Source organism: Sminthopsis crassicaudata, chromosome 2 (assembly GCF_048593235.1).
Source record: "Sminthopsis crassicaudata isolate SCR6 chromosome 2, ASM4859323v1, whole genome shotgun sequence".
NCBI lineage: Eukaryota > Metazoa > Chordata > Mammalia > Dasyuromorphia > Dasyuridae > Sminthopsis > Sminthopsis crassicaudata.
In genome coordinates this window covers 127,570,833-127,595,054 of record NC_133618.1, presented here as the reverse complement: position 1 = coordinate 127,595,054, position 24,222 = coordinate 127,570,833, and positions in this window count along the sequence as shown.

The following is a 24,222-nucleotide window of genomic DNA, read 5'->3' as shown; positions in this document are numbered from 1 at the left end:
ATTAGAAATATAAAAACAACTGTGAAATAGTTTTCGTTCTTAAGTAGTTTGCCATTTGTGGCATAGGAAGTAGGAATAATAACTGTCTTCAAATAGTTTACACACTATGGGAGGAGTAAGGATAGAGGAAAAATGTACATATGTATGAAATATACAAAAGAAAAACAAACAAAAAATAAGTTTTGTTTTTTGTTTTTGTTTTGTTTTGTTGGGGTTTTTTGGTTTTTGGTTTTTTTTTTTAGAAAATGGTAGCAATTAAGGAAATAAGGAAAGCTCTCATGTAAGGGGTAGTATTTGAGCCAACTCTGATGGAAACTACTGATTTAATGAAATAGAGACTATGAGTTAGGGCATTCTTAAAAAGAACATATTTTCTCTATGTGAACACATGGAGATTAGAGATGAATTGCCATGTTTGGAATAACAAAAAGTCATGTTTTGACTACACTTTGGCTCTGTTGCTCTGCCTGTTTCAATTTTATGGAATAAATTACCCCTGCAAGGTGTACTCCCATATCTCATTTCTCTCCCCTTGTCTTTATCTTTTTTGTTGCTTCTTTTCCCACTAGATTGTAAGCTATTGGAAGGCAGAAGTTGTCTTTTTTTAATTAATTGTATCACTAGTGCTTAGAGACCAAGTGTGGAGTAGGTGGGGGGGGGAGCTATGTTTTGCTAAAAATTATTATATATAAAGTGGGGTAATGCTATAATAAATCTAAGAACTCTAGGATGGGGCCAGGTTGTAAAGGGCTTTCAGTGGCCAAAAATGAAGTCTGTGGAACTTGACGATGGATGAAAACTGAAAACAAATTAGACTAAGGGTTACTCTAAAGCAAAAGAAACTGCCATCCAGAAATTAGATATGGATTCACACTTAACACCATATACCAAGATAAGATCAAAATGGGTCCATGATTTAGGCATAAGCAATGAGATCATAAATAGATTAGAGGAACAGAGAATAGTCTACCTCTCAGACCTGTGGAGGAGGAAGGAATTTATGACCAGAGGAGAATTAGAGATCATTATTGATCACAGAATAGAAGATTTTGATTACATCAAACTAAAAAGTTTCTGTACAAACAATGCTAATGCAAACAAGATTAGAAGGGAAGTAACAAATTCGGAAAATATTTTTAAAGTTAAAGGTTCTGATAAAGGTCTCATTTCCAAAATATATAGAGAACTGACCCTAATTTATAAGAAATCAAACCATTCTCCAATTAATAAATGGTCAAAGGATATGAACAGACAATTCTCAGAAGATGAAATTGAAATTATATTCAATCATATGAAAGAGTGTTCCAAATCACTACTGATCAGAGAAATGCAAATTAAGACAACTCTGAGATACCACTACACACCTGTCAGATTGGCTAAGATGACAGGAACAAATAATGATGAATATTGGAGGGGATGTGGGAAAACTGGGACACTAATACATTATTGGTGGAGTTGTGAAAGAATCCAACCATTCTGGAGAGCAATTTGGAACTATGCCCAAAAGTGCATACCCTTTGATCCAGCATTGCTGCTATTGGGCTTATATCCCAAAGAAATACTGAGGAGGGGAAAGGGACCTGTATGTGCCAAAATGTTTGTGGCAGCTCTTTTCGTAGTGGCTAGAAACTGGAAGATGAATGGATTTCCATCAATTGGAGAATAGTTGGGTAAATTATGGTATATGAAGGTTATGGAATATTATTGCTCTGTAAGAAATGACCAGCAAGAAGAATACAGAGAGACTTGGAGAGACTTACATCAACTGATGCTGAGTGAAATGAATAGAACCAGAAGATCTCTGTACACTTCAATTTTGTATGAAGATGTATTCTGACGGAAGTGGATATCTTCAACATAAAGAAGATCCAACTCACTTCCAGTTGATCAATGATGGACAGAAATAACTACACCCAGAGAAGGAACACTGGGAAGTGAATGTAAATTGTTAGCACTACTGTCTATCTACTCAGGTTACTTATACCTTCGGAATCTAATGCTTATTGTGCAACAAGAAAATGGTATTTACACACATGTATTGTATCTAGGTTATATTGTAACACATGTAAAATGTATGGGATTGCCTGTCATCAAGGGGAGGGAGTGAAGGGAGGGAGGGGATAATTTGGAGAAATGAATACAATGGATGATATTATAAAAAAATTATTCATGCATATATACTGTCAAAAATTATAAAAAAAAAAAAAAAGAAACTGCCATCTTTGGGCAAGTCAAAAGGAAAACATAGAGAATGTCAACTTGCAGTTGGTCACTGGGCCAAAACTGTGAAATCAATAGAATATTTGTAGCAATTTTTTGTTTTATAGTTTTGGTTTAAATGAAATAAACTCACTGTGGGTAATACTTAGTGGTGGAACAAGATCTGAGGAGGAAATCTTCAGACTCAGAGAGCAAATATTTATTTCCGCTAAACATCCTCGCTTCAGAGTCTCTTTTAATACCATGGATGAACAATCAAAAACAACTGCTAGACAGAAGAAATGAGCCAGAACCCCCAGGAATAAAACTCTACAATTCTCTACAAACTGGATAGAATTGAATGAATTCAATGGACATAACCCTAATTAATTTAGTGTATTTGGCTTGCAGTCTGGCCTAATACATTGTGTAAACTGCAGCAGCTGCAATAAGTATTGCAGTAAGGATCAAGCTGTGCCAAACATTATTTGTTTCAGTTTGCAAATATTTGAGGCTTCTTTGGGGGAGGTTGACATAGCATTGCAATTAATTAAACAAACAAGCTACAAGGGTACTATTGACTGGGAGCACAATGCTTCAGCAAATCTGGTCACTGGAGTGCATGTGTTTAAAAAAAATCCATCATTCTCTTTCTAAGCCATTTATGTTTTCAAAATAATAGCCTATGGCTAACTGCTTACTGCTACTGTTCCAGATTCTGTGAACTAAAGGAATTATTACTTTAAAAGATTTCTCTTAATGATACCCAGAACCAGATCGTCTTGTGTGTCAGTTAGCTTTATGCAATTGCATGAGCATCTGGGCACTCCTAAAACTTTACTAGGTCTTCTCTTGCCTCTTATCCCTTAGGTCTTTTTATTCAGTATTGATATTTTTCTGTCGAAGAAAGTGATATTAACATCTTCCTCCTGCTTTGTTACTTTCCTGTACAGGGTCCAGTACCCTCAGAGATGTCAGCAATCCTTGGAGAATTGGGTGTATATATAGAATACTTCACGAAAAAAAAATACAAATCTCTCTACTCTTGGTTGACTTCTGTCACACATTCACTACTATATGGCCCTGCAGATTAGCAGAAACTGTAATTCTTTGCAATATACAAAAAATGTCAATACTGAACATGACAATCAGAATTTTTTGGGAAAATATTTTGCAGAATCATATCATTTATCTTGACTTTGATTCACTGACCATATTGCTTTCAAATAATGTCATCTTCTTATGTAATTGGGGTGAGAGAAATGTCATAGTGAATCTAAATGCATTAAGACTTTGTCTTGTTCTTTTCCTTTACTTCTATTACATTACTTTTCTCTTTTTTCTTTTTCCTTCCTTCCTATCTTTCTCCCCTTTTTACCTTCATATCTTCTTTCTTCCTTTCCTCCCAATCTTCCTCTCATTCTTTTTTGTTTTCCTTCTACATTCCTAAGTTCTGTCCTTTCCTTTGGGGAAATTATATGTTTCTTGGTCAGTTTTTCAACAAACATGATAGCCTAACTATTTTGCAAGATGCTAAAATTAAATTTCTGAGTAAAAGTTGAGATTTGGATCTTTGAGAAAAAAATCACACCAAGTACTCGCAGATAAATTCCTGACAATATTAATGAAAAGATTTTCCAGAAAGATAACTTTTTACTACAGAGAAATAAACCAAAAAGGGAGTGAGGAGAAGAAGTGAAATTTATTCCAATTGACTTCCAAATAGTGACCCATTTTTAGTTTTTTTTTTTTTTTTTTCCCCTGTAAAGCACCACCATTTGTTATTCCCACATTGCATGTGATTGTTTTAAGGTAATGACTATTCAGCTCATCATCTGAGCTCTCAATGTAACAATCTATTGTCAAATATGATATAAGCACATAAATCCAAAAATAAATATCTATATTAATGGATATAGATAACAAGAAAGAAATACAAAAAATATATGATAGATTTGGACACAATGGGGGTACATTATAGTATGCATTATTAAAATGTAATTTTCTTCAACCCTCATAATGATCTAGAATAGTATAAAAGGACAACAAACATAGATTTCACAATCCTAAGGATAGAAGTTTAGATATAAGTACTATCTGCCTCTTGGAGTGTCTTTCCCAGCATTTCTTTAGTACAGAATGGAGAAAGACTGAAAACTCCCATCTGCATGCAGGTGTCCTAACTATAGATCAATCTCTTTTTTTAGCCTACCATGTTCATTTCTTTACAAACTAAAAATTAGAGAGGAGAGGGAAAGGAAGGAGAAATAGTCTTTTCTTGTTCCTCATTTTTTCATAATTCAAACTTACTGTAGTTTACAGGATAGCACACAAACTAACTTGTGACTTTTTCTCTGTGTATCTATAATAAAGAACAAGAAGCTGAAGCATTTAACTACTGCTGTGTGCAAATATCTGTCAGTTGCTTTGCTTTTTGAGCAGATTAGTATCCTGGATAAATGATGATGTGATAAAAAAATTCATTCCATTTTTAAACTTCTGTTAACAATGGAAAAATATTAACTTTAACCCATATATTCTCTTCTCTTGACTCTTTGGTTCAAGATATTGCTACTTGAAGAATCTGTAATGCAAGATTCCTAGACGGTCCAAATGGAAAAAAGAAAACCAAAAACAACAATATAAAATAACAAAATAGAAGCAAATTCACTATAGAGTGGCTAAAAGAAAAAAAAAAACTTGCTTTATAATTAGTATTAAAACTCCTGGGAGATGGGGCAGAGCCAAGATGGGGGGTGGAGCCAAGATGGCGGAGAAGAAACCCACGACTCTGTGAACGTCCTCACTCCCTCACAACCAATTAGATAAATCAGCCACAGAAATAGCGCTGGACTGATAGATACCACAAGGACTGGAAGCACGACTTACCAGCTGAAGAGAATCTGTAGTTTCAACAGAAAAGGTCAGTTCCCAGAGGAGGAAGAAGAGAGGCCAGCACAGACGGCTGGGTGCTAGCATACTGCGCCGACTGAGCTGGGAAGGCCTCTGGGATCAGAGAAGCCACTGAGATAAAGGAATGTGGCACAGGCTGTTAGCTCTTCTCTGCTTATAATATAGCAGTTCAGAAGAGAAAGCTGAAATACTTTAAAAATTCAGATAGATTAGATTTTCCAGGACCCTGAAGGTGACTCAGCAGATCTTGGCAGCAGGGGGTGTGGCCTAAGCTCCCACCTGAGAATAGTTAAGAGATTGACAAGTAGGTGGATACGGCCCAAGGAAACACACACTGCCTAGCTTAGCTGGAGGGAGTGGAACTCAGCTCCGGAAGTCCCAGAGAAGCAGAACCTTTGAACTAGGGACCATGTTTTCTGGCAGACACTTCCAGTTTGAGCGCAGGGGCTTTTCACATCACCTGCTGCAGACATCCACACCACACCGGGACACATAGGCTAGGCTTTGTGCCGGTATTTACTGTTCAATCTCAACCTCAGGGAAGCCACTAAAACACAGCACCCTCTGGGCACAGCAGTGCTAGTCACCTCTGAGGCGATTCCAGGGAGGGGGTGGGGAACTGTCTCCCAGAGCTCTATCTTAGCTCAGGCGCTAGTGCCGCTGCATCCATCCAGTCTGGGAGGAAGCTGGTAAAGAAGTAAATAAATAATTTCCTACACCAGGGACAGACCCCAAAAGATTTTTTAAATATGAACAAAAAAGCCAGAAAAACTATAGATTCCTCCTACACAGAGAAAGAGCGGGTATCCAACCCCGAGGAAGTTAACAGCAGAGAGTCAGCAGATAACAACTTAAAGGGGAAGGATTCCTGCCTCCCATCACATAACTCTCTCCTAGAAGAGACTATTAAAAAGTTAAGGGAGTTTGAAGAAAAATGGGGAAAGGAAAGGGAAGCTATGATAGAGAATAACAATGTCCTGAAATTGGTGTTGGAAAAAAGAAAGAATTAACAGGTGATGCAGGGAAACAAAATTTGTGAATTAGAAAAGGTTAAAAAATCACAGGAAAGTAGGATTTCTGAATTGGAAAAGATAAAAAAGTCCCAAGAAAATACGATTTCTGAATTGGCAAAAGAAAATAATTCTCAAAAAAAAAAAATTAGGGAAATGGAAAAAATTTCAATACAGCAAAATAATTCATTTAAAAACGAAATTGGGCATTTACAAAAATAACTAAAAACTGTGAAAGAAGAAAATAACTCCTTAAAAGTCAGGATGGAACAAATAGAAATGAATGATTCACAGAGAACCCAAGAATCAGTCAAACAAAACAAAACAAAAAAAAAAAAAAATGAGAAACTGGAGAACAACGTCAAATACTTACTGGGAAAATGTATAGACCTGGAAAATAGATCTAGGAGAGATAATCTGCAGATCATTGGACTTCCAGAAAACTATGACCAAAAAAAGAGCCTAGATTCTATTTTACAGGAAATTATCAAAGAGAACTGTCCAGAGATAATAGAAACAGAAGGGAAAGTAGATGTGGAAAGAATTCATCAAACTCCTTCTGAAATAGACCGTAAAAAAAAGAACACCATGGAATATTGTGGCTAAGCTGAAGAATTACCACACAAAGGAGAAAATCCTGCAAGCAGCTAGAAAAAAACAATTTAAAGACCAAGGTGCCACAATAAGAGTCACTCAAGATCTGGCTGCCTCCACATTAAAAGATAGAAGGGCCTGGAACCTGATATTCCTTAAGGCAAAAGATCAAGGACTGCAACCAAGAATGAACTACCCAGCTAAGTTTAGCATCTTTTTCCATGGAAGAAGATGGTCTTTCAATGAAATAGAGGAATTCTATATGTTTCTAAGAAAAAAACCAGACTTAAACAAAAAATTTGATCTACATCCACAAGACTGAAGAGAAACAGAAAAAGGTACACAGAACCCTTGAGAACTGTAACTCTGTTGTGGGTATATAAAAAGTACTCAAGGATACTTTGATTTTACTGATATAAAAGAAAAAAAGGGGGGTGTAGTAAAGGGAAGGAGGTCGTTTCAGAAAAAGGGGAAGGAATGATAAAAAGAGGGAAACTACATCCCAGGAAGAGGCATAGAAAATACACCATATCTGAGGGAATTTAGTGAGGGGGAGAATCATTGTATGAATCTTACTCTCATCAGGAGAGGCTCAAAGAGTAAATAATTAACATATTTGTTTTTCAGAGAATTTTCTCTCACCTCATTAAAAGGGGGGAGAGGAAAAGGGAAAAGGAAAAGGAGAATAAGTGAAGGGACTTGGAGGGAGGGGGGAGGGATACTAAAAAAAAAGGGAGGGTTGCTCGTCACAAGGGGGGGTCTGTAAATTAAATATCGGAGAGGGGGATCAGGGGGGTCAAGGGAAAAAGCATAATCTGGGGATAATATGATAGCAGGAAATACAGAATTAGTAATTTTAACTGTAAATGTGAATGGGATGAACAATCCCATCAAACGGAGACGGATAGCAGATTGGATCAATAATCAGAACCCTACAATATGTTGTCTGCAGGAAACACACTTAAAGCAGGGAGATACATACAAAGTAAAGGTAAAAGGTTGGAACAGAGCCTATTATGCTTCAGGTAAAGCCAAAAAAGCAGGGGTAGCCATCCTTATCTCAGATCAAGCAAAAGCAGAAGTAGATCTCGTTAAAAAAGATTAGGAAGGAAACTATATCCTGCTGAAAGGTAGCATAAATAATGAAGCCATATCAATACTAAACATATATGCACCAAGTGGTATAGCATCTAACTTTCTAAAGGAAAAGTTAAGAGAATTGCAAGAAGAAATAGACAGTAAAACTATAATAGTGGGAGATCTCAACCTTGCACTCTCAGATTTAGACAAATCAAACCACAAAACAAACAAGAAAGAAATTAAAAAAGTAAATAGAACATTAGAAAAACTAGGTATGATAGACCTCTGGAGAAAACTGAATGGCAATAGAAAGGAATATACTTTCTTCTGAGCAGTTCATGGATCCTATACAAAAATTGACCATATATTAGGACATAAAGATCTCAAAATTAAATGTAGGAAGGCAGAAATAATAAATGCCTTCTTCTCAGACCACAAAGCAATAAAAGCTACATTCAGTAAAAAGTTAGGGGTAAATAGACCAAAAAGTAATTGGAAACTGAATAATCTCATCTTAAAGAATGACTGGGTGAAAGAGCAAATTATAGAAACAATTAATAATTTCACCCAAGATAATGACAATGATGAGACATCATACCAAAATCTTTGGGATGCAGCTAAAGCAGTAATAAGGGGAAATTTTATATCTTTAGAGGCTTATTTGAAGAAAATAGAGAAAGAGAAGTTTAACGAATTGAGCTTACAACTTAAAAGGCTAGAAAAAGACCAAATTATAAACTCCCAACCAAAAATTAAACTTGAAATACAAAAATTAAAAGGAGAAATCAATAATATTGAAAGTAAAAAAACTATTGAATTAATAAATAAAACCAAGTGTTGGTTTTATGAAAAAGCCAATAAAATAGATAAACCTTTGGTAAATTTGATCAGAAAAAAGAAAGAGGAAAATCAAATTGTTAGTCTTACAAATGAAAAGGGGCATCTTTCCACCAATGAAGAGGAAATTAGAGAAATAATAAGGAGTTACTTTGCCCAACTTTATGCCAATAAATTTGATAACTTAAGTGAAATGGATGACTTCCTCCAAAAATATAGGCTCCCTAGATTAACAGAGGAGGAGATAAATTGCTTAAATAGTCCCATTTCAGAAAAAGAAATAGAACAAGCTATTAATCAACTCCCCAGGAAACAATCCCCAGGGCCAGATGGATTCACATGTGAATTCTACCAAACATTTAAAGAACAATTAGCCCCAATGTGATATAAATTATTTGAAAAAATAGGGGATGAAGGAGTCCTACCAAACTCCTTTTATGACACAGACATTGTACTGATACCTAAACCAGGTAGATCGAAAACTGAGAAAGAAAATTATAGACCAATTTCCTTAATGAATATTGATGCTAAAATCTTAAATAAGATATTAGCAAAAAGACTTCAGAAAATCATCTCCAGGATAATACACTATGATCAAGTAGGATTTATTCCAGGAATGCAGGGCTGGTTTAATATTAGGAAAACTATCAATATAATTGACCATATTAATAATCAAATTAATAAAAACCATATGATCATCTGAAGAGATGCAGAAAAAGCATTTGACAAAATCCAACATCCATTCCTACTAAAAACTCTTGAGAGTATAGGAATAAATGGATTATTCCTTAGAATAATCAGGAGCATATATTTAAGACCGTCAGTAAGCATAATATGCAATAGAAATAAACTACAACCTTTCCCAGTAAGATCAGGAGTGAAACAAGATTGCCCACTATCACCATTACTATTCAATATAGTACTAGAAATGCTAGCCTCGGCAATAAGAGCCGAGAAAGAGATTCAAGGAATTAAGAGTATGAAATGAGGAAATCAAACTATCACTTTTTGCAGATGACATGATGGTATACTTAGAGAACGCCAAAGACTCTGCTAAAAAGCTATTAGAAATAATTCAAAATTTCAGCAAAGTGGCAGGATACAAAATAAATCCACATAAATTCTCAGCATTTTTATATATCACTAACAAAATGCAACAGCAAGAGATACAAAGAGAAATTCCATTCCAAACAAATGTTGAGAGTATAAAGTATTTGGGAATCCATCTAACAAAGAAAAGTCAGGAATTATATGAGAAAAATTACAAAACACTTGCCACAAAAATAAAGTCAGATTTAAATAATTGGAAAGACATTCAGTGCTCTTGGATAGGCCAAGCGAATATAATAAAAATGACAATACTCCCCAAACTAATCTATTTATTTAGTGCTATACCAATCAGACTCCCAAGAAACTATTTCAATGACCTAGAAAAAATAACAACAAAATTCATATGGAAGAATAAAAGGTCGAGAATTGCAAGGGAACTAATGAAAAAAAAAAAAAAACTCAGAGGAAGGTGGTCTAAGTGTACCTGATCTAAAGCTATATTATATAGCAGCAGTCACCAAAACCATTTGGTATTGGCTAAGAAATAGACTGACTGGTCAATCAGTGGGACAGATTAGGTACAAAGGACAAAAAAGGGTACATCTATAGCAATCTAATCTTTGATAAACCCAAAGATACCAACGTTAGGGATAAAAATTCATTATTTGGAAAAAACTGTTGGGAAAACTGGAAATTAATATGCCAGAAATTAGATATGGATCCACACTTAACACCATATACCAAGATAAGATCAAAATGGGTCCATGATTTAGGCATAAAGAGGGAGATAATAAATAGATTAGAGGAACAGAGGATAGTCTACCTCTCAGACTTGTGGAGGAGGAAGGAATTTATGACCAGAGGAGAATTAGAGATCATTATTGATCACAAAATAGACGATTTTGATTACATCAAACTAAAAAGTTTCTGTACAAATAATACCAATGCAAACAAGATTAGAAGGGAAGTAACAAATTGGGAAAATATTTTTAAAAGCAAAGGTTCTGACAAAGTTCTCATTTCCAAAATATATAGAGAACTGACCCTAATTTATAAGAAACCGAACCATTCTCCAATTGATAAATGGTCAAAGGATATGAACAGACAATTCTCAGATGAAGAAATTTAAACTATATCCACTCACATGAAAGAGTGTTCCAAATCACTACTGATCAGATAAATGCAAATTAAGACAACTCTGAGATACCACTAAACACCTGTCAGATTGGCTAAGATGACAGGAACAAATAATGATGAATGTTGGAGGGGATGTGGGGAAACTGGGACACTAATACATTGCTGGTGGAGTTGCGAAAGAATCCAGACATTCTGGAGAGCAATCTGGACTTATGCCCCAAAAGCTATCAAACTGTGCATACCCTTTGACCCAGCAGTGCTACTACTGGGCTTATATCCCAAAGAAATACTAAAGAGCGGAAAGAGACATATATGTCCCAAAATGTTTGTGGCAGCTCTTTTTGTTGTAGCTAGAAACTGGAAGATGAATGGATGTCCATCAGTTGGAGAATGGTTGGGTAAATTATGGTATATGAAGGTTATGGAATATTATTGCTCTGTAAGAAATGACCAGCAGGAGGAATACAGAGAGGCCTGGAGAGACTTACATCAACTGATGCTGAGTGAAATGAGCAGAACCAGAAGATCACTATACACTTCAACAACAATACTGTATGTGGATGTATTCTGATGGAAGTGGAAATCTTCAACATAAAGAAGAGCCAACTCACTTCCAGTTGATCAATGATGGACAGAGGTAGCTACACCCAGAGAAGAAACACAGGGAAGTGAATGTAAATTGTTAGCACTAATATCTGTCTGCCCAGGTTACATGTACCTTCGGAATCTAATGCTTATTGTGCAACAAGAAAATGGTATTTACACACATGTATTGTATCTAGGTTATATTGTAACACATGTAAAATGTATGGGATTGCCTGTCATCAAGGGGAGGGAATAGAGGGAGGGAGGGATAATTTGGAAAAATGAATACAAGGGATAATATTATAAATATATATATATATGTATAATAAAAAATATTAATAAAAAACTTCTGGGAAGTAAATACTATTATTATGCCCATTTTGTATTTGAAATAATTGAGGAAAACAAAAGTTGAATTGACTTTTGATGACACAAGTACTAAGTGTCTAAGGACAGATTTGAACTCAGATCTTCCTATAAGCATAGGCATTATATCTACTGTGTTGTCTAGTTGTCCCATATGAACTCTTCTCAAAAAATACAAATTGTGAGCAGGATGAGTAAACATGTCTAAAGAATATACACAAAGGGAAAAATACATTGGGAATATATTTGGCCACAGAGTCCATGAGTCAGATCTTCTGATATTTTGGACCATACTCATAATTTCTGAAGACAGCATTGTACTCATTATGCTAGACCTATAAACTATCTCAAATAGTATAATAGTTTCTGTCAGGCTGTGCTCCACTAATCCTGGAATTAGAGTTATTCAACTAAGTCAATGAGGATGGTTGTAGAGCCCTTGTGTTTTCTGATTTTAGCTCAAGTTCTTTGCTGCGATAATACCTGCTCCATCATCACTTTAGCTCAGATCCTGAAAGTTTAAACTTCCTCTTTTAAGAATATGGACACTTCATAAATGTTATACGAGATTAAGGGGAAAATTTTAGGTGTTTTTCTCACCCACAAAAAGATAAAAATCTATCATTTCCCAAATTCTTGGCTGTGACTTTGTTTGTTTGTTCCCTCTTCAGAACATTGACTTCCAGAGTCCACATTTGGGAATCAAAAATGCAAAAAAAAAAAAGTTAATTGACTAAACAGTTCCCTCTTGTCATTCAATATTTCTTTTAAACTGTACTTACTCTTGTTTTCTTATCAGTGGAGAGATAAGTAATATTTCTTTCCCTGTCTCTGTCAGTCTCTCTTTCTGTGTGGTAGTGTATTTATGAGTATGTGCCTCAATTTCTGATGCTTTGGAATGAGAAATTCTTTATAATTTTACCTAATTTCTGATTGCTAGCTTGTGCTTCTTCAAAATCATATCTACGATGGCTCATTCAACAGTCTACCAAGGGATATCTATGTCTAACACTCTCCCATATTTTTTCCCATAGTTTCTCACTGGGAAAGAAAAAAGGGAAAATTAATCACAACAACTACTACAGTCACAAGATTATGAGTTTGCTTGACTATTTTCAATTCTTTATGATGAAGCAATAATTACATAAATCATGCCATAAAATAGAATAATGATTATAAAAGCTAACAATTACTTAGCAATTTAACTTTGACAAACTACTTTACATGTTATCAAATATTTTTGCAATAACCATATGGACTAAGTTCCAGAATTATGTCTATTTTACAGTTGAGGAATCTAAGGCATACAGAGCTTAAATTACTTGCCCAGATTCACACAGTTAATCAATATCTGATTTAAGATTTGAACTGAGATCCTCCTGAATCCAATTCCAATAAAATGCAACCCAGTAATTTTCTAGGCACTGGAAAATTCCACAAACAATTACAGATGACTAAAATTTCTTTAATTGAAAATTAAGCCTTTTATTGCCCACTTCAAGATAAAATAACAAATATAACTTCACAACTGAGAATGAACAACCCCTGCCCTATCTATCTGTTATGATGGATTACACTTTGCCTTACTTGTTCCTGAACTGGAAGAAGTACATTGCAAAATTGTCCAGTCTTCCTGTAAGTGTTCTTTAATCTTGTCATATGATCTTAATTCAGTAGGTCTGAGGTTTTGCTTTTTATTTGTCAAAGAGTTCTGACATTTCTTGTCTCTTTCTGTCCTCACAGGAGCTTGTGAAGCAAGTAAAGCATTTTATAATTGAGGCAACTGAGGATCTGAAAATCCATCTGTCTTGTTTTAGGCCCCAAAGCTAATTAATGACAAAGTTAGGACCAGAATTCAAGTCTCCTGATTTTTAGCTCTCTATCCTTTTATACCAAGCAGTACTATCTCTTATGTATTAGAGGTTTTACATCCATGAAATATATATTTTTTTTCTCCAAGGAACTCAGCAATAGATTGTCCTTATGTTCTGTGGGTCAAGAAAAAGAATAATATAAACCTTTCTTCATTAAATGAGGGGATCACTGTGAAACAGAAAATTAAGTGTTAAACTAGGGGAGCTCTTAGGTCTCTTCCAACTCCAGAATTTTATGAAATTCATACTAAATTATAAATAAGTACAAACACCTTTTCTGCTAGTAAGTTTTTATTGGAAGGGGAGGAGAATGCATATTAACTTTGGAACTTGGCATGAAGAGAAAGACATACAAGAAAAGAAACTAGAGAAACTAGAGGGAAAATTTTTCCTTTTTATTATGCATTTAGCTATGTCTAAATATCTCATATTATTTTATTTAAAAATTGAAATATTTTAAAACAAAATTATCTTTACCAGCACAACTATTTCAGATATATTATGAAATAGAAAATATATATAATTCACACTTTAAAGATGAATTGAGAAACAAAACCAGTCAGAAGCCTATACTTCTGGACTAATTTGGTTGGGGACATATTCTATTTTATTATTCTCTGAATGTGATAGAAATAGAGGAAGGCTAGGGGAAGCACTAGGGTTAGAAGTGAAAGAATAAATTTCTGGTCTTGACTCTGGTACTCACAACTGTGACTTGAACTAGTCATTTCATCTTTTCTGAGTTTCAGTTTCCATAAAGTAATATAAGAATAATTTGTATGTATGTGTGTATGTATATGTCTGTAAGTGTGTGTGCATTTCTTTGTGTGTGCATGCCTACACATGAAGATCTAGGGATGCGCTTGTGCTTCCTATGAGAGTCAAAATGTGGCTTGTATGGAGTCGTGAATAGGTATCTTTTGAATCTTCCCTATCCTTGTCTAGATAATACTATATCCTCTTAGGAAAGGAGTAAAAATTAGGACCACAAGTCTAGCCCTCTCTGCTATCCTCATAAAGTAACTCTGAAACACAATTTACTGGCAACACTATATGTTGTAAAACAATTTTACTTCCAGTAGCTATAAAATAATTTCTTCATCATTTGATTGGTAAAATAAAGCAGTATTCTATCTTATTCACATATTGTAACTTTTCCAGTCATTATCAATTGTTAGATACTCCTTCAGTTTGTAATCTTTACCACCATAAGAAGAGTTACTATAAAATTTTTTGAACATTCTTAGTTAGGATTTATATTGCTTAATTTATACTTCAATTCCCCTTTTTCCTCTCCTATTTTCATGTTGAATGAAATCTAATTTTATCCACAAATCTGTATGTATATTCTTCCCTCCTTTGACCTGATAATGATAGTAATGATAACGACAACAATAATTCTCAGCATATGTAGTGTTTACTATATACAAGGCATTGTACTGAGCAGTTTGACAAATATTACCTAATTTGATCGTCACAATAACCCTGCAGCATTGATATTATTAAGATCTTTATTTTACAGATGAGGTAACTGATGCAAAACAAAGGTTAAATGATTTGCCAAGGATCACATAGGATGTGAATTAGAATTGAACTCTGTAGAGTGCTGAAAAAGTATACTTGAATCAAGGGCAACAGGGTGCTTATAGTTAACCATTTACTCAGTATGAGATAATGGTACCCTACTTAATGTGATGATGATGTAATGGTTGCACATGCTCAGTTTTCTGTAGGGATGTAATCATACTGGGGTATATAAGGGAGTCTCAGGCACAGAAGGCTCTCTCATGCACAGACACAGAGAAAATTCCAGATTCCAGATTCCAGACTCCGGAATCCATCTTTGACAAGCCTTGTAGTGGCTCTCCTGCCTTTATCACTACTCCACTAAGACTAAGGACTCAGGCTGATCCCAAAGTCCTCCACAAAGCTAGACCAGACATTACAGAACTCCACCTTTCCTAATTCCAGATGTTGTTCTCTATCTACTGTGCTATGTCACTTTCATTCAGATAAAATGATGTTCAAGCCAGAAATTACTTGAACTCCTTCCTTCTTGCTTATACTAATGTTTACTAGTATACCATGATTTTGTGATATAATTTTCCCTAACAAACTGGAATCATCCCCAATAAGATCAGGAGTGGAAAAAATACTGCCTATTACCACCATTACTATTCAATTTTGTATTAGAAATGTCAGCTTTGGCAATAAAAGAAGAAAAAGAGATTAAAGGAATTAGAGTAGATCATAAGAAAACCAAATTATCACTTTGCAAATAATATGATGGGATACTCAGAGAACCCTAGAGAATCAACTATAAACTACTATAAACAATTCAAAACTTTAGCAAAGTTGCAGGATACAAAATAAATCCACAAAATCATCAACATTTTTATATATTACCAACAAAGTCCAGCAGCAAGAGAGACAAAAAGAAATTCCATTCAAAAGAGCTGTTGATGGTATAAAATATTTGGAAATCTACCAAGGGAAAGTCAGGAACTATATGAAAACAAGTACAAAACACTTTCCAAACAAATAAAGTCAGATTTAATCAGTTGGAAAAAATAACAAGTACTCATGGGTAGACTGAGCAAATTTAATAAAAATGACAATCCTGCCTAAATTAATCTACTTGTTTGGTGCCATACTAATTAAGCTCCCAAGAACTTATTTTACAGATCTAGAAAAAATAGTAACAAACTTAATCTGGAAGAATAAAGGGTCAAGAATTTCAAGGGAAATAATGAAAAAATGCAAATGAAGATGTCCTAGCTGTACCAGATCTAAAACTAAATTATAAAGCAGCAGTCATCAAATCATTTTGATACTGGCTAAGAAATAGAATAGTCAATCAGTGGAATAGATTGGGATCACAGGTCAAAATAGTTAATAACTGTAGTGATGTAGTGTTTGACAAACTCAAACCCAGCTCACTAAAAATAGTGAGTTCTTAAGAATTCACTATTTGACAAAAACTGTTGGGAAAATTGGAAAGTAGTATAGAAGAAATGAAGGCTCGACCCCTACCTAATACCACATACCACGATAAAATCTAAATGGGTTCATAATTTAGACATAAAGAGTGATAGTATAAGCAAATTAAAAGATCATAGGATAATTTACATCTCAGATCTATGGAGAAGGAAGGAATTTGTGTCCAAAGAAGAACTGGAACTCATAATTGAATACCAGATAGATAAATTTTGATTATGTTAAGTTAAAAAGTTTTGTACAAACAAAACTAATGCAAACAAGATCAGAAGGGAAGTGATAACTTGGGAAATAATTTTCACATTTGAGTACTCTGATAAAGGCCTTATTTCTTTTTTTATTAATTTTATAATTATAACATTTTTGACAGTGCATAGGCATAGGTAATTTTTTACAACATTATCCCTTGTACTCCCTTCTGTTCCAAATTTTTCCTCTCCTTCCCTCCATCCCCTCCCCTAGATGGCAGGCATTCCGATACATATTAAATATCTTATAGTATATCCTAGGTACAATATATATGTGCAGAACCGAATTTTGTTGTTGTTGTTGTTGCAAAGGAAGAATTGGATTTGGAAGGTAAAAATAATCTGGGGAGGAAAACAAAAAATGCTAACAGTTTACACTCCTTTCCCAGTGTTCCTTTTCTGGATGTAGCTGATTCTGTCCATCACTGATCAACTGGAATTGGATTAGCTCTTCTCTATGTTGAAGATATCCACTTCCATCAGAATACATCCTCATATAGTATTGTTGTTGAAGTGTATAATGATTTTCTATTTCTGCTCATTTCACTCAGCATCAGTTGATGTAAGTCTCTCCAAGTCTCTCTGTATTCATCCTGTTGGTCATTTCTTAAAGAATAATAATATTCCATAATATTCATATACCATAATTTACCCAACCATTCTCCAATTGATGGGCATCCATTCATTTTCCAGTTTCTAGCCACTACAAAAAGGGCTTCCACAAACATTTTGTCACATACAGGTCCCTTTCTCTTCTTTAGTATTTCCTTGGGATATAAGCCCAGTAGTAGCACTGCTGTATCAAAGGGTATGCACATTTTGATAACTTTTTGGGCATAGTTCCAAATTACACCCCAGAATGGCTGGATTCTTTCACAACTCCACCAACAATGCATCAGTGTCCCAGTTCTTCCACATCCCCTCCAACATTCATCATTATTTGTTCCTGTCATCTTAGCCAATCTGACAGGTGTGTAGCTGTATATCATAGTTGTATTAATTTGCATTTCTCTGATCAATAGTGATTTGGAACACTCTTTCATATGAGTGGATATAGTTTCAATTTTAATCTGAAAATTGTCTGTTCATATCATTTGACCATTTATCAATTGGAGAATGGCTTAATTTCTTATAAATTAGAGTCAATTCTCTGTATATTTTGGAGGCCTTATATCTAATACATATAGAAAATTGACTCAAATTTATAAGAATCCAACCTATTCTTTAATTAATAAATGGTCAAATCACATGAACGGACAATTTTCAGATAAAGAAATTGAAACCATTTCTAATCATAAGAGAAGGTGCTCTAAATTGCAATTGATCAAAAAAATGCAAATTAAGACAACTCTGAGATACCACTACACATCACTCAGATTGATTAAGATAATAGGAAAAGTCAAGGACGAATGTTGGAGGGGATGTGGGAAAAAATGGGACGCTAATACATTGTTTGTGGAGTTGTGAACAGATCCAGCCATTCGAGAGAAATTTGGAACTATGTTCAAAAAGTTATCAAACTCTGTATACCCTTTGACCCAGAAGTGTTTCTATTGGGTCTATATCCCAAGGAGATCTTAATGGAAGGAGAGGGACCCACATGTTCAAAAATATCATTGTTTTGTAAGAACTGATCATCAGGATGATTTGAGAGAGTTCAGGACAGACTTACATGAACTGATGCTGAGTGAAATGAGCAGAACCACGAGATCACTGTACATGGCAACATCAATATTACACGATGATCACATGTGCCAAAATGTTTGTGGCAGCCCTTTTTGTAGTAGCTAAAAGCTGGAAATGAATGGATGGCCATCAATTGGAGAATGATTGGGTAAATTGTGGTACATGAATGTTATGGAATATTATTATTCTGTAAGAAATGACCAGTAGGATGAATACAAAGAGTCTTGGAGAGACTTACATGGACTGATGCTGAGTGAAATGAGTAGAACCAGGAGATCATTATACACTTCAACAACAATACTGTACGAGGATGTATTCTGATAGAAGTGGATATCTTTGAAAAAGAGAGGATCTAATTCAGTTCCAACTGATCAGTGATGGACAGACTCAACTACACTCAAAGAAGGAACACTGGGAAATGAGTGTAAACTGTTTGCATTTTTGTTTTTCTCCCCAGGTTATTTTTACCTTCTGAATCCTGTTCTTCCTGTGAAGCAAGAAATTCGGTTCTGCACACATATATTGTATCTAGGATACACTATCACATATCTAACATGTATAAGACTGCCTGCCACCTAGGGGAAGAGGTGGAGGGAAGGAAGGGAAAATCAGAACAAAAGTGAGTTCAAGGGATAATGTTGTAAAAAAATTACACATGCATATGCAATTTCAAAAAAAATTATAATTATAAAATAAAAATATATTAAAAAATATTACATGATGATCAATTCTGCTGGACGTGACTCTTTCCAACAATGAGATGATTGATGCCACTTCCAATGATCTTGTGATGAAAAGGGCCATCTATGCCCAGAGAGAGGACAGTGGGAAGTGAATGTGGATCACAAATAATATTCTCATCCTTTTTGTTGTTGTTGGTTTACATTTTGTTTTCTTACTCATTTACTTTCTATTTTTGATCTCATTTTTCTCGTGTAGCAAGACAATTGTATACATATGCTTATATATATATATATATATGTATATATATATATATTGGATTTAACATATATTTCAACATGCTTAACATATATTGGATTGCTTGCCATCTAGGGGAGGGGATGGGAAGAAGGAGGAAATAAATCTGAAACAGAAGGCTATGCAAGGTTCAATGGTGTCAAATTATCAATGCATATGTTTTGAAAATAATTAAATTATATATATATATATATATAATACATATATATGAAATTATTTTAAAAAGACATAATTTTCCCTAATCTTATATATTTTCCCTAATCTTCTTTCCCCTCTCTTCCTAGTATATTCCTTTCACTCTTTCTTTATTCTTTCTTTTTATTATATTCATCAAAATATAACACCTTGTCTAACTAGACTTCCTCCATTAATTTTGGGGGCAATTGGGTTCTCTGGAGGGCACACCAGCCATCTTTCCATATTAGAATTTTTTAAAAAAGTTAACATTGTTGATTCCTCTTTGATTGTTGTTCAAAGGTTCATTAACCTTTAATGTCTTTCTTGACTTTGGTGTTTACACTTACAATTATCTACTCAATTTTGTTTTATTTTATTTTTTTTAATATAAGGAATTCTTGAAAATCTTTTTCATTAAAAGTTCAATTCCCTTTGCAGAATTAGATACAGGTTTTTTGGGTGTTTTTAATCATAAATCTATATCTTTTATCTTTTATAATATTATGTTTCTAGATTTTCACTCTTTTATGGTGTGTTTGCTAAATCTTCTGTGATTCTCACTAACTCCTCAGTTTTTGAATTACTTCTTTCTGACAATTTGCCAGAAATTTTATTTTATCATGAATCTCAAGAATGTTACCAAGAATCCTGAGAACTTTCATTTGGTTTTGTTTTTTGTTTGCTTGTTGGTTTTCTTCTTTTGTTTTTTTTTCCTTGTTTTGTGAATTCATTCTATTTCGATCCTGGCCTCTGGTTCGAAGAGAACTGAATGATTTCTTCAAAAATGATTCCCAGATTTTTGTTTTTATTTTTTCATATAATACAATGAATCTTATATGATTTCACCTAAATATCCTTTCCAGGTAAATGCTTTTATTCTCAAGTATTATATACTGTTTTCTACATTTTAGTTGTGACATTATTTTAGTCTTCCTGAGCTCTGAAAGTTATTAATATAAGTCTGAATCTAAGGAACATATTTCTGATTAGAACTATGCAGCTTCTACTTCTTTCTAAATTATTCTTTAACTGGTATAGCGCAATGGAATCCACAACCATTTCTTGTCCTTAAATGCTATCCATAAGTATAAGTGTGTAGTATCCATATCCATAAGTGTGTAGTGAGCAACAGAGCTACTAAATGATATTTATACCTATAACCTACACAAAGTCAAGCTTCTATTGTGATGTTTCTAAGACCTCTTCTTGCTCTGATGCATGGACTTTCAGTGCACTAAAATTCTCCTCATAACCATAACCATAGCAAGAAGCACCACCATTACTAGTGTCAATAGAATTTTCTGCTCGTCTCTCTTTGGGCAGGTGGATTAGAAAATGACTTGACAGTAATCTTTTTTTCCTTGGATTTTCTTAGCAGGACTCTATTTGGCACATTTTTTTTTCTATTTATGTGTGTAGTTATAGTGTAGAGCTTGGCTGTACTTCTTCCATAATTATATCTTTTTCTTAAATGAAATTTTTTATTATAGCTTTTTATTTAAAAGATATATGCTTGGGTAATTTTACAGCACTGACAATTGCTAAGTCTTTTGTTCCAATTTTCCCCTCCTTTCCCCCTCCCTCCTTCCTCCAGATGTCAGGTTGACCAATACATATTACATATGTTAAAGTATAAATTAAATATAATATATGAATACATGCTCAAACAGTTATTTTGCTGTACAAAAAGAATCAGACTTTGAAATAGAGTACAATTAGCTTGTGAAAGAAATAAAAAATGCAGGCAGACAATAATAGGCATATTGGGAATTCTATGTAGTGGTTCATAGTAATCTCCCAGAGTTCTTTCACTGGGCATAACTGGTTCAGATCATTACTGCTCTATTGGAACTGCTTTGGTTCATTTCATTGTTGAAGATGGCGATGTCCATCAGAATTGATTATCATATAGGATTGTTGTTGAAGAATATAATGACCTCCTGTTCATTTCACTCAGCATCAGTTAATGTAAGTCTCTCCAGGCCTTTCTGAAATCATCCTGTTGGTCATTTCTTACAGAACAATAATATTCCATAATATTCATTTACCAAAATTTATTCAGCCATTCTTCAATTGTTGGGCATTCACTCAATTTCCAGTTTCTGGCCTCTACAAAGAGGGCTGCCACAAACATTCTTGCACATACAGGTCCCTTTCCCTTCTTTAAGATCTCTTTGGGAAATAAGCCCAGTAGTATCACTCCTTCACTGTTGTATGAAAGGGTATGCACAGTTTGATAACTTTTTGAGCATAGTTCCAAATCATTCTCCAGAATGGTTGGCTATATTCACAATTCCACCAACAATGTATCAGTATCCCTGTTTTCCCACATCCCCTCCAACATTCTGCATTATCTTTCAATGTCATTGTAGCCAATCTGACAGGTGTGTAGTAGTATCTGAAAGTTTTCATAATTTGCATTCATCTGATTAATGATGACTTGGAGTATCTTTTTGTATGGCTACAAATAGTTTCAATTTCGTCTGAGAATTGTCTGTTCATATCCTTTACCATTTATCAATTGGAGAACGGTTTGGCTTCTTATAAATTAGAGTCAATTCTCTATATATTTTGGAAATGAGACTTTTATAAGAACCTTTGACTATAAAAATGTTTTCCCAGTTTATTGCTTCCCTTCTAATCTTATCTGCATTAGTTTTGTTTGTACTTTTCAATTTTTTCCATTTTGTGATCAATAATGATCTCTCGTTCTTCTTTGGTCATAAATTCCTTCCTCTTCCACAAGTCTCAGAGGTAAACTATATTATGTTCCTTTAATTTATTTATGATCTCATTCTTTATGCCTAGATCATGAACCCATTTTGACCTTATCTTTGTGTATGGTGTTAAATGTGGGTCAATGCCTAGTTTCTGCCATACTAATCTCCTACTCAGTTCACTCAGCATCAGTTCCTGTAAGTCTTTTCAGGACTTTCTGAAATCATTCTGTTGGCCATTTTATTATAGAAAAATAATACTCCATAATATTCATGTGCCACAATTTATTCAGCCATTCTCCAATTGATGGGCATCCACTTAGTTTCCAGTTTCTGGCTACCACAAAGAGGGCTGCCACAAACATTCTTGCACATACAGGTCCCTTTCCCTTCTTTAAGATCTCTTTGGGATATAAGCCAAGTAGTAACACTGCTGGGTTAAAGGAGTTGATTAATAGCTTGTTCTATTTCTTTTTTCTGAAATGGGACTATTTAAGCAATTTTCTTCCTCCTCTGTTAATGTGGGAAGCCTGTATTTTTGGATGTAGTCATCCATTTCACTTAGGTTATAAAATTTATTGGCATAAAGTTGGGCAAAGTAACTCCTTATTATTTCTCTAATTTCTTCTTCATTGTTGGAAATTTATCCCTTTTCATTTTAAGACTAATAATTTGATTTTCCTCTCTCCTTTCTCTTATCAGATTTACCAGAGGTTTATCTATTTTATTGTTTTTTTCATAAAACCAACTCAGTTTCATTTATTAGTTCAATAGATTTTTACTTTCAATATTATTAAATTCTCTTTTTAGTTTTAGAATTTCAAGTTTAGAATTTGATTTGGGGTTTTTAATTTGGTCTTTTTTTAGCCTTTTTAAGTTGCAAGCCCAATTCATTGATCTTCTCTTTCTCTATTTTATTCAAGTAAGCCTCTAAACATATAAAATTTCCCCTTATTACTGCTTTGGCAGCATCCCACATATTTTGATATGATGTCTCATCATTGTCATTATCTTGAGAGAAATTATTAATTGTGTCTATAATTTGCTGTTTCTCCAAATAATTCTTTAAGATGAGAGTATGTAGTTTCCAATTATGTTTGGTCTATTTACCCCTAACTTTTTTTGTTGAATATAGTTTTTATTGCATCATGATCTGAAAAGAAAGTATTTATTATTTCTGCCTTCCTGCATTTACTTTTGAGGTCTTTATGTCCTAATATGTAGTCAAATTTTTTATAAGTTCCATGAACTGCTGAGAAGAAAGTATATTCCTTTCTATCACCATTCAGTTTTCTTTTTTTTTAATTTTAATAGTTTTTATTTACCAGATACATACATGGGTAATTTTACAACATTGACAATTGCCAAACCTTTTGTTCTAATTTTCCCCTCCTACCCCTCCACCCCACAGATAGCAGGTTGACCAATACATGTTCAATATGTTAAAGTATAGATTAAATACAATATGTATACATGTTCAAACAGTTGTTTTGGTGTACAAAAAGAATCAGACTTTGAAATAGTGCACAATTAGCCTGTGAAGGAAATCAAAAATGCAGTCAAAAATGCAGACAGAATTAGAGTGATTTGGAATTCTATGTGGTGGTTCATAATCATCTCCAGGAGTTCTTTCTCTGGGTGTAGCTGGTTCAGTTCATTACTGCTCTATTGGAACTGATTTGGTTTATCTCATTGTTGAAAATGGCCACATCCATCAGAATTGATCATCATATAGTATTGTTATTGAAGTATATAATGATTCCCTGGCCCTGTT